At 38.0% G+C, this 10,602-nt stretch overlaps 1 non-coding gene across 1 annotated transcript; it reads right to left on the bottom strand.

The window, feature by feature from the left end:
• Positions 1-9,974: 9,974 nt before the first annotated feature.
• On the bottom strand, positions 9,975-10,082 carry LOC128775727 (U6 spliceosomal RNA). Its single transcript, XR_008420707.1, has one exon. It is a non-coding gene; the product is annotated as a U6 spliceosomal RNA (small nuclear RNA).
• Positions 10,083-10,602: the final 520 nt, after the last annotated feature.

The following is a 10,602-nucleotide window of genomic DNA, read 5'->3' as shown; positions in this document are numbered from 1 at the left end:
ATGGTTCATTGTGATAATTCTCATTATTTTGGCATGTAATAATTATAAAACTGTGTATCTGTATATACAGTATAAACTGTATATTTTATACTTTCCTCCTTTTCTAATTATGCCAACCTGTTTGGACTGCTGGATGCACATATTCTAGGGAATAGCTTCTAAGAGAGGAAAACATCTCACACAGTACTGCAAGCAGGTTGAAAAAGGGTAATATGAACATGTTTTGGGTTTTCTCTCTCTATTCTGGCCATACTGATTCCACTATCTAGGAGTTCAGTACAGTCTGAGCACCAGCTTCTAGGCCGGCAGTATGTTGGAGTTAAAGCTCATCTACGAAGGCTTAACTACAGGAGAAAGTACGTTTGGAGCATCAGTTGTGGCAAATCAACTCACTATTAGTCTCTCAAAGATATCCTTAGACCTCAGATTTGTTATTTTATGCATTTGGGATACTTGAAATGAAGAACTTAGGTCCTCACATATTTCAGATAGTTCAAAAGAACTCTCTGGTTACCACATTAAAAATGGAGATGGATAAGTATGGAGTTTGGGCATTGGTGGACCCAGCCAAAATGTGAACACACTGGGAACTGGAAACAGGGCAGACAGGTATGATGCCTAAATGCATTAGAAGTGAGATCCAAGCAATAGTCTTCTTGGATAGTGCCTGACATAGGCAATAGGGAACTCTGAAGAGTGATTCTAAATGTCAGTCTGAAGGCAAGAGCCAGGGTATCCGCCTTCAAATCATTTGGAAATCATTTTAGTAAGGATTCCCTGCCCTCACTACCAGAGATTTTTATTCACTATGTATGGAATAGGGAGAGAGAATCTGCATTTTAATAAAAATGTAATGACTGGTCTAAAGAGCTGGGAAGCATGTTTGCTAAGCATATCATCCATATAAAAGAATAGGACTGTGATGGACAGGATACCCCCTAACCATTTATGTTGCCAAAGTGATAAAATGTGTCCCAGGAAAACAGAATTTTGGATGTGGTGTTTTAATAGTTGATTTTGCTTCATATCTATATACTAAAGGAATCAGTTTTATAAATGATACAAAGAGTTAAGAAATGTTGATGCATATGATGCCCCTATATGTACTCCTATTTGTCTTACTTTATCTTTAATAACCGTTAGATAAAACAGTATTTTGCTTTACGGTTTAAATTATTAAATGTTAACAGACCGATGAAATAAGGAATTGGGAGTCAGGATTTTGTTCACTTATCTCTCAGTGGATGATATGAATCTGACAGACCATGGCATTTTTTGGTCTCATTGATTCTCTCTTTAAAGATTTCTCAGTTGCCTTAATTCCTAAGCTCTATTGCTTTCTTCTTGCAATGACATTTAGTTTCACAAGTGGAAAGTTTTTACTTTGTTATAAATGTTCCATTATTTGCTTGACTATGTTGTAAGTTTTGTTAGGTTGTTTTATTAAGTCTTAATTCTCATGATGGAACTTTTGGAAGCTTTTAGACTTTTGCTTCTGTCTCCTACCCTACCCCCTTTTCCTTATTTTCTGCTTTCTCTTTCCTTCCTGCTCATTTAAAAAAAACCAAAAAACTTTGAATGTTTATTTTTGAAAGTCACCAAGCATGAGCATGGGAGAGGCAGACAGAGAGGGAGACACAGAATCCGAAGCAGGCTCTAGGCTCTGAGCTGTCAGCACCGAGCCTGATGCAGGACTTGAACTCATAAGCCTTCAAACCACGAGATCATGACCTGAGCTGAAGTCAGCCACTCAACCAACTGAGCCACCCAGGAGCCCTGCTTTCTGCTCATTTTTTTTCTCTTTATTACTACTTACCATGTATAACAAATTGCCTCTAAACTTGATATACAACAATGAATGAAGATGTCCCTTAAGGCTCTTATTCTCAAGTGAGTAAGATAAAATAGTTGCATAAAAAATTATTAGATGAAGGAGTTTATAATAAACGTGCAATAGGCCCAGCCTTAGCTGGAATCAGTATATGGTTGGGCTTATAAATGAAATATTTGCTTGAGGGACAAAGAGGCCTCTGAAAAATAACTTCCAAGTGCAATGAAAGCAGGCTTGGTTACATTGAGTTGGCATATAACCCAGTTGGAAGATAATGGTGCTACTAAATACTACCAGGTATATTTCATCATATCCCTGCATAATATGTTTCAGGCTACAGTTGAGACCTAACTTTACAAAGAAGTATGCTTCAAAGAGCTGATTTGGGACACTGGTTAACAATGTAAATAACATGGCAAGATGGAGAAGAGAGAATCCATTGTTTGTCTGCAGTTTGCCTTATCCTCTTGTTTAGGGGAGAAGGTAATATTTGACAAGAACTAAGAGCGCTGAACATATGTGAAAAATTGTTACAATCTCCCTGCTTCCATGTCTTAAGTTACTTCCCATGCATATCACAATTTTTCAAAATTCTTGGAATAGGAATGGCCAATGATATAGGAGCCATCAGGAAACCTTAGAAATTAAGTATAGTGGTTATCATATATCTTTAGGACATGATTGGCTATGGGCTGAAAACCAGGAAAATCCAAGTGTAAAGCAAAGGTACACACATGCGCTATTAGGCATCACTGAGTTAATATGTTTCTTTCTGTGCAGTTTAACACAGATTGTCTCATCACTGCCTCTATCTGCAAGATCTTTTTGAATCAAAGTACATAAAGTGAGATCAGGAACTGGGATCAGAATATTGTCTGCAAGTTGATCACTACCTTAAGTTTGGGGGAGTACTCTGATCCTAAAGTTTAATTAACATATAGTACATTCCTCTGTGACTGTGTTATAATTCAGCATAAGGTAAGGGCAGAGGAGGTCTCCAGTGGATTGAGCATTTTAGAGTGAGAATCTATATAGAGTGTTATCATTGTGGAATGAGGTTCTATGATAAATGTTATTAAATTGAGGGGTAAGTTGCTCCTCTAGGTATCAATGGGCAATGAATATGTACTACCAGCTTCAGGGATGTGCATAATCCTGAGCATGTTAGGACACCAAGTAGCCATAGTCTCAAGAAGTTAAGGATCAAACGCTAACCATAGATGTACCATAAATATATGATCAACCAATGCAGAATGCTAGAATATTCAGATTTTGTCAGGACATTATAGGTTCCTTAGAGTTCTTCACAGGATGGTGTCTCCACAGTGTTGGTATAGCTTCAAAAATGCCAGAATAACTCGGTATAAATGAGTCAGCATGTGTTGTAGTGGGTCACCATCTCTGTTATCTACCAGACTCTGAATATTATGGGTAGGTAGGATTTCCAGCAGTGCTGTGCAATGTAATATCATAAGTTGTCATCCAGCAGAAGAAGATGTATTAATGGGAGAGGCATGCGTCTCCTCCCCACTCATGTAGAAACCTGGAAATTAGAGCCTCCTGGTACAACCAAATGTGTAGGACAAAGCAGAATGCTACCTCAGAGTCTCTAGTGAATGCTTCCAAATAATGAAACATCTGTGTTGTTGGCTGTTGGTAAATGAGAATAGGTTCTGAGATTCAATTATTTCTCCATTACCTATGCCCCATTGCTTACAGCTAGAGGTCATTCTTACATGGAACAGGAAGAAATTGTCACTATGATCTCCAGTCTTGGCCCTGTAGTGCCCTATGGACACTATTTTTGTCTGATACAAGATGCAGAGTCAATTGCAAGCTTTCACAACAAGGTTCTGAACCTGAGTTAATGTTCAAGGAGCAGACATTAGTCTTGCATGTGACAAACACACTAGAAATTAGCAAGCTGAGGAAAACCCTAGAGGTTACATCTGTCATGATTCCAGTTTCAAGTTGGCAGTCCAAAGTATGCAGCTGAGGGAGCTGGGACCAAGAAGCAGAACCCTGATCCACAGCAATGGAAAAATAAATACCAGATAATGACAACTATGAGAGTAGAGCCTTAGGAAATGATACGAAGTAAGGGTATGGTACTTGCAAGACCTCCGTTCAAAGTGTTTAAAGGCTATTTCATAATGTATTCTAAAAGAATAAATATTTTGAGGCTTAAAATTTTAACTCCATTTCATTTTACTAAAAAAATTTTTTAATGTTTATTTTTTTTTTTAGAGAGAGAGGGTGAGAGTGAGCAGCGGAGGGGCAGAGAGAGAGAGGGGGAGACACAGAATCTGAAGCAGGCTCCAGGCTCTAAGCTGTCAGCACAGAGCCCAATATGGGGCTCGAACTCATGAATTGTAAGATCATGACAAAAAAAAAAAAAAAAGGTAGGGCACTCAACTGACTGAGCCACCCAGGTGCCCCAAACTCCATTTAATTATAAATTTGAAAATGGAAACTTTATGTGACCCTCTGTCCCATCCTAACAATCAGGCAGCAAAAGGTTGAAAAACTACAACACAATTTTAAAAACCCTATCAGAGGAAGACACAAGATTCCTATATGAGTTAAACTCTAGAAAGTGGTAAATCTTTCATAAAGACAAGGTGGTTAGCCCTACTAGAACTGCAAAAGGAAAAGGGATCCATTAGTTCCAGTAGAAAAGGGGCAAAGGGGGAGCAGAAACCAGCTAACATTAAAAAACAAACAAAAAAAAACTTCTAACAGTCTCCTATGAGTTTATGTCCCAGATTGGGAATCAGAGGAGCTCCTGCAAGAGAACTAGTCTGCAATCTCTTAACAACACTTACTCATGGGTATTTATAAAAATTTGAGTAGAAGTACATTTTCATTTTTTTTAAATATGAAGTTTATTGTCAAATTGGTTTCCATACAACACCCAGTGCTCATCCCAGTCTTCTGTTAAGTTTCTCAGGATCCACATAGGAGTGAAAACATATGGTATCTGTATTTCTCTGTATGGCTTATTTCGCTTAGCATAACACTCTCCAGTTCCATCCACATTGCTACAAATGGCTAGATATCTTTCTTTCTCATTGCCACGTAGTATTCCATTGTGTATATAAACCACAATTTCTTTTCCATTCATCAGTTGATGGACATTTAGGCTCTTTCCATAACTTGGCTATTGTTGAAAGTGCTGCTATAAACATTGGGGTACAAGTGCCCCTGTGCATCAGCACTTCTGTATCCCTTGGGTAAATTTCTAGCAGTGTTATTGTTGGGTCATAGGGTAGGTCTATTTTTAATTTTTTGAGGAACCTCCACACTGTTTTCCAGAGTGGCTGCACCAGTTTGCATTCCCACCAGCAGTGCAGGAGGGTTCCCGTTTCTCCACATCCTCTCCAGCATCTATAGTCTCCTGATTTGTTCATTTTAGCCACTCTGACGAGCGTGAGGTGGTATCTCAGTGTGGTTTGATTTGTATTTCCCTGATGAGGAGCGACGTTGAGCATCTTTTCATGTGTCTGTTGGCCATCTGAATGTCTTCTTTAGAAAAGTGTCTATTCATGTTTCTGCCCATTTCTTCACTGGATTATTTATTTTTCAGGTGTGGAGTTTGGTGAATTCTTCATAGATTTTGGATACTAGCCCTTTGTCCAATATGTCATTTGTAAACACCTTTTCCCATTCCGTTGGTTGCCTTTTAGTTTTGTTGATTGTTTCCTTTGCAGTGCAGGAGCTTTTTTTCTTGATGAGGTCTCCATAGTTCATTTTTGCTTTTAATTCCCTTGCCTTTGGAGATGTGCCAAGTAAGAACTTGCTGCGACTGAGGTCAGAGAGGTTTTTTCCTGCTTTCTCCTCTAGGGTTTTGATGGTTTCCTGTCTCACATTCAGGTCCTTTATCCATTTTGAGTTTATTTTTGAGAATGGTGTAAGAAAGGTCTAGTTTCATTCTCTTGCATGTTGCTGTCCAGCTCTCCCAGCACCATTTGTTAAAGAGACTGTTTTCCATTGGAGATTCTTTCCTGCTTTGTCAAAGATTAGTTGGGCATACTTTTGTGGGTCTCGTTCTGGGGTTTCTATTCTATTCCATTGGTCTATGTGTCTGTTTTTGTGCCAATGCCATGCTGTCTTGATGATTACAGGTTTGTAGTAGAGGCTAAAGTCTGGGATTGTGATGCCTCCCACTTTGGTCTTCTTCAAAATTACATTGGCTATTCGGGGTCTTTTGTGGTCCCATACAAATTTTAGGATTGCTTATTCTAGCTTCGAGAAGAATGCTGGTGCAATCTTGATTGGGATTGCATTGAATATGTAGATAGCTTTGGGTAGTATTGACATTTTAACAGTATTTATGCTTCCAATCCATGAGCATGGAATGTTTTTCCATTTCTTTGTACCTTCTTCAATTTTCTTCATAAGCTTTCTATAGTTTTGAGCATACAGATCTTTTACATCTTTGGTTAGGTTTATACCTAAGTATTTTATGATTCTTGTTGCAATTGTGAAGAGGATCAGTTTCTTTATTTGGCTTTCTGTTGCTTCATTATTAGCATGTAAGACTGCAACTGATTTCTATACATTAATTTTGTATCCTGCAACTTTGCTGAATTCATTTATCAGTTCTAGCAAACTTTCGGTGGAGTCTGTTGGGTTTTCCATGTATAATATCACGTCATCTGCAAAAAGTGAAAGCTTGACTTCCTCTTTGCTAATTTTGATGTCTTTGATTTCCTTTTTTTTTGTCTGGTTGTTGATGCTAGAACTTCCAACACTATGTTAAACAACAGCGGTGAGAGTGGACACATCCCTGTCATGTTCCTGATCTCAGGGGGAACGCTCTCAGTTTTTCCCCATTGAGGATGATATTAGCTGTGGGCTTTTCACAAATGGTTTTTATGATGTTTAAGTATGTTCCTTCTATCCCGACTTTCTCAAGGGTTTTTATTAAGAAAGGGTGCTGAATTTTGTCAAATGAGTTTTCTGCATTGATTGACAGGATCATATGGTTCTTATCTTTTCTTTTATTAATGTGATGTATCACGTTGATTGATTTGCGAATGTTGAACCAGCCCTGCATCCCAGGAATGAATCCTATTTGCTCATGGTAAATAATTCTTTTTATATGCTGTTGAATTCAATTTTCTAGTATCTTATTGAGAATTTTTGCATCCATATTCATCAGGGATATTGGCCTGTAGTTCTTTTTTTTTTTTTTTTTTTTACTGGGTCTCTGTCTGGTTTAGGAATCAAAGTAATACTGGCTTCATAGAATGAGTCTGGAAGTTTTCCTTCCCTTTCTATTTTTTGGAACAGCTTCATTCTGTGAGTGAAATGTTGCAAGGATCACAAAGTACCAGAGACATCATTACAAGCATGAAACCTACAGACATCACAATGACTCTACACCCATATCTTTCTATAATAACACCAAATATAAATGGACTAAATGCTCCAACCAAAAGACATAGGGTATCAGAATGGATAAAAAAAAACAAGACCCATCTATTTGCTATCAAAAAGAGACTCATTTTACACCTGAGAACACCTTCAGATTGAAAGTGAGGGGTGGAGAACTATCATGCTACTGGAAGTCAAAAGAAAGCTGGAGTAGCCATACTTATAGCAGACAAACTAGATTTTAAATTAAAGGCTGTAACAAGAGATGAAGAAAGGGAATTATATAATAATTACAGGGTCTATCCATCAGGACGAGCTAACAATTGTAAAATTGCATGTCTATGTGCCGAATACGGGAGCCCCCAAATATATATAACAATCACAAACATAAGCAACCTTACTGATAAGAATGTGGTAATTGCAGGGGACATTAATACTTCACTTACAAAAATGGATAGATCATCTAGACACAGGATCAATAAAGAAACCAGGGCCCTTAATGATACATTGGATCAGATGGACTTGACAGATATATTTAGAACTCTGCATCCCAAAGCAACAGAATATACTTTCTTCTCGAGTGCACATGGAACATTCTCCAAGATAGATTACATACTGGGTCACAAAACAACCCTTCATAAGTATACAAGAATTGAGATCATACTATGCACACTTTCAGACCACAATGCTATGAAGCTTGAAATCAACCACAGGAAAAAGTCTGGAAAACCTCCAAAAGCATGGAGGTTAAAGAACACCCTACTAAAGAATAAATGGGTCAACCAGGCAATTAGAGAAGAAATTTAAAAATATTTGGAAACAAATGAAGATGAAAATACAACAATCCAAATGCTTTGGGATGCAGCGAAGGCAGTCCTGAGAGGAAAATACATTGCAATCCAGGCCTATCTTCAAGAAACAAGAAAAATCCCAAATACAAAATCTAACAGCACACCTAAAGGAAATAGAAGCAGAACAGTTAAGACACCCCAAACCCAGCAGAAGAGAAATAATAAAGATCAGAGCAGAAATAAACAATATAGAATCTAAAAAACCTGTAGAGCAGATCAATGAAACCAAGAGTTGGTTTTTGGAAAAAATAAACAAATTGATAAACTTCTAGCCAGCCTTCTCTAAAAGAAAAGGGAGGGACCCAAATAGATAAAATCATGAATGAAAATGGAATTATTACAACCAATCCCTCAGAAATACAAGCAATTATCAGGGAATACTATGAAAGATTGTATGCCAACAAACTGGACAACCTGGAAGAAATGGACAAATTCCTAAGCACCCACACACTTCCAAAACTCAATCAGGAGGAAATAGAAAACTTGAACAGACCCATAACCAGCAAAGAAATTGAATCAGTTATCAAAGATCTCCCAACAAATAAGAGTCCAGGACCAGATGGCTTCCCTGGGGAATTCTACCAGACATTTAAAGCAGAGATAATACCTATCCTTCTCAAGCTGTTCCAAAAAATAGAAGTACATTTTCAAAAGAGATCAAGAAAGGAGAGCTGAGAAAGATCTCCCAGGAGGCATGTGAGGCTTCACCTAAGCACAAGGTCCTTTTCCCTGAAACAAGGTACAGGGTAAAAGAAGACCTGAGAGACCACCCATAAGGCAGACTCCAGGTTCTTTTTATTCCAGGGTCTCTCCTTTTTCTTCTTTTTATGCCCTTAGGGTTCTCAGAGATTCCTAGATCTGTGGTTTGGTGTCTGACATTAACTTGTGGAAATTCTTAATCATTACTGATTTACTTATATATTTCTTCTTTCTCTTTCCTCCTTCTAATATTCCCATTACACACAGGTTACACAATTGTAGTTGTCCACAGTTCTTGGGAATTAAGTCTTGTTTTTTCAGTAGTTTTTCATTGCCTTTTGGCTTTTGAGTTTTCTGTTGATAAATCCTCTAGGTCGGAGATGCTTTCCTTGGTTGTTTCCAATTTACTAATTTGCCCATTAAAGGCATTCTTCATTTGCTTACAGTGTTTTTGATATCTAGCATTTCTTTTTAGTTCTTTCTTAGGATTTCCAGCTCTCTACTTATATTATCCATCTATTCTTGCATGCTAATTTACCCATTAGAGCTCTTAGCATATTAATCATAATTGTTGAAATTCCCAGTCTGATAGTTCCAACTCTGCCATATCTGGTTCTGGTGCTTGCTCTGTCTTTTCAAAATATGTTTTGTTTAGTTGTGGGTTGTTTTTTTTTTTTTTTTTTTTTTTTTTTTTTGCCTTTTTGCTATACTTTGTTCCTGGCTATCAAGAAAATATTACATACAGGCTCAAAGGAATTGCTGCAAATAGGCCCTTAGTAATGTGGTAAGGCGGGCGTGGTGGGTAAAGGAAGCTACAATACTGTGGTTTGGTCTCCATCTTTTAGTGACCCTTGCCTCTGGACTATGCACTTCACACGTGTTTCTCCAGTAACCCCTACCCAAGTTGGAGAGGATGGCTGGGTTGAGTGGGGGAATTATTTCTCTTTACACCACTTGGTAGGCTAAAGCCAGCTGGAGTTGGATATTTCTCTTCCCCAGGTGAGTTAGGTTCCGATAATACCCCAGCAGGTTACGTTCTGGTTAACTAGTTTCCCCTGAGGTCAGGCTTTTTCAAAAGAATAGAATAGTGTATTTCAAAATGGCTCTCTTTCCTTCTCCCTGCTATAAATGTGAGATGACTTTACCTGAAATTTACTGTGGAAACTTCATCAAGTTCCTGGAGATAAATTTTAGAGCATTTTTGTGGCTCCCCCTCAGACTAGGTCCTTCTGAAGTTTTTGCGTGTCATCCTTGCTCAGGGGCCATGCTAATCTTCTCTGTATCGTTCCAATTTTTAGTATACGTGCTGCCGAAGTGAGCACCCTTCTGAAGTTTTTAACTCTCAGAATTGTCCACACTGGGCCTCTAGCAGTTTATCATTGATAGTTCAAGTGTTCATTTCCAGCACTGGTTCCTGTGGTGGTTTCTGTTCATGAGTCTCTCCTCTAGTAACCTATAGGATTCTGCCCCTCTAATTTTAGGAGTAGTGGTGCCCTGTGTCTTCCCTTTTCTGATGGAACTAAAAAGATGATTTTCAGTCTGTTCAGCTTTTTACTTGTTAAGACAGGTTGGCAACTTCCAAGCTCCGTACATGTGGGATTGGAAAGTCCAGAAGTGTGTGTGTGTGTGTGTGTGTGTGTGCATGTGTGTTTTAGTGGTTACATGAATATAGCCAATTGTCAAAGCTTACCAAATGAATACTTAAGATCTGTGCGTTTTTTGTATTTAATAATGCCTCAAATACATATGTATGTAAACATGTTTTTACATGCCCAAACAAAAGATATCATTTCCCTTAAACAAGATCTACTTCCTGATATATTCAGAAATGAGATCTATATC

The sequence above is a fragment of the Panthera pardus genome, unplaced genomic scaffold, assembly GCF_024362965.1.
Source record: "Panthera pardus isolate Hobbes unplaced genomic scaffold, ASM2436296v1 HiC_scaffold_8, whole genome shotgun sequence".
In the NCBI taxonomy this organism is placed as follows: domain Eukaryota; kingdom Metazoa; phylum Chordata; class Mammalia; order Carnivora; family Felidae; genus Panthera; species Panthera pardus.
Note: the sequence above shows the minus strand (reverse complement) of the source record. Positions and strands in the feature narration are given on the sequence as shown.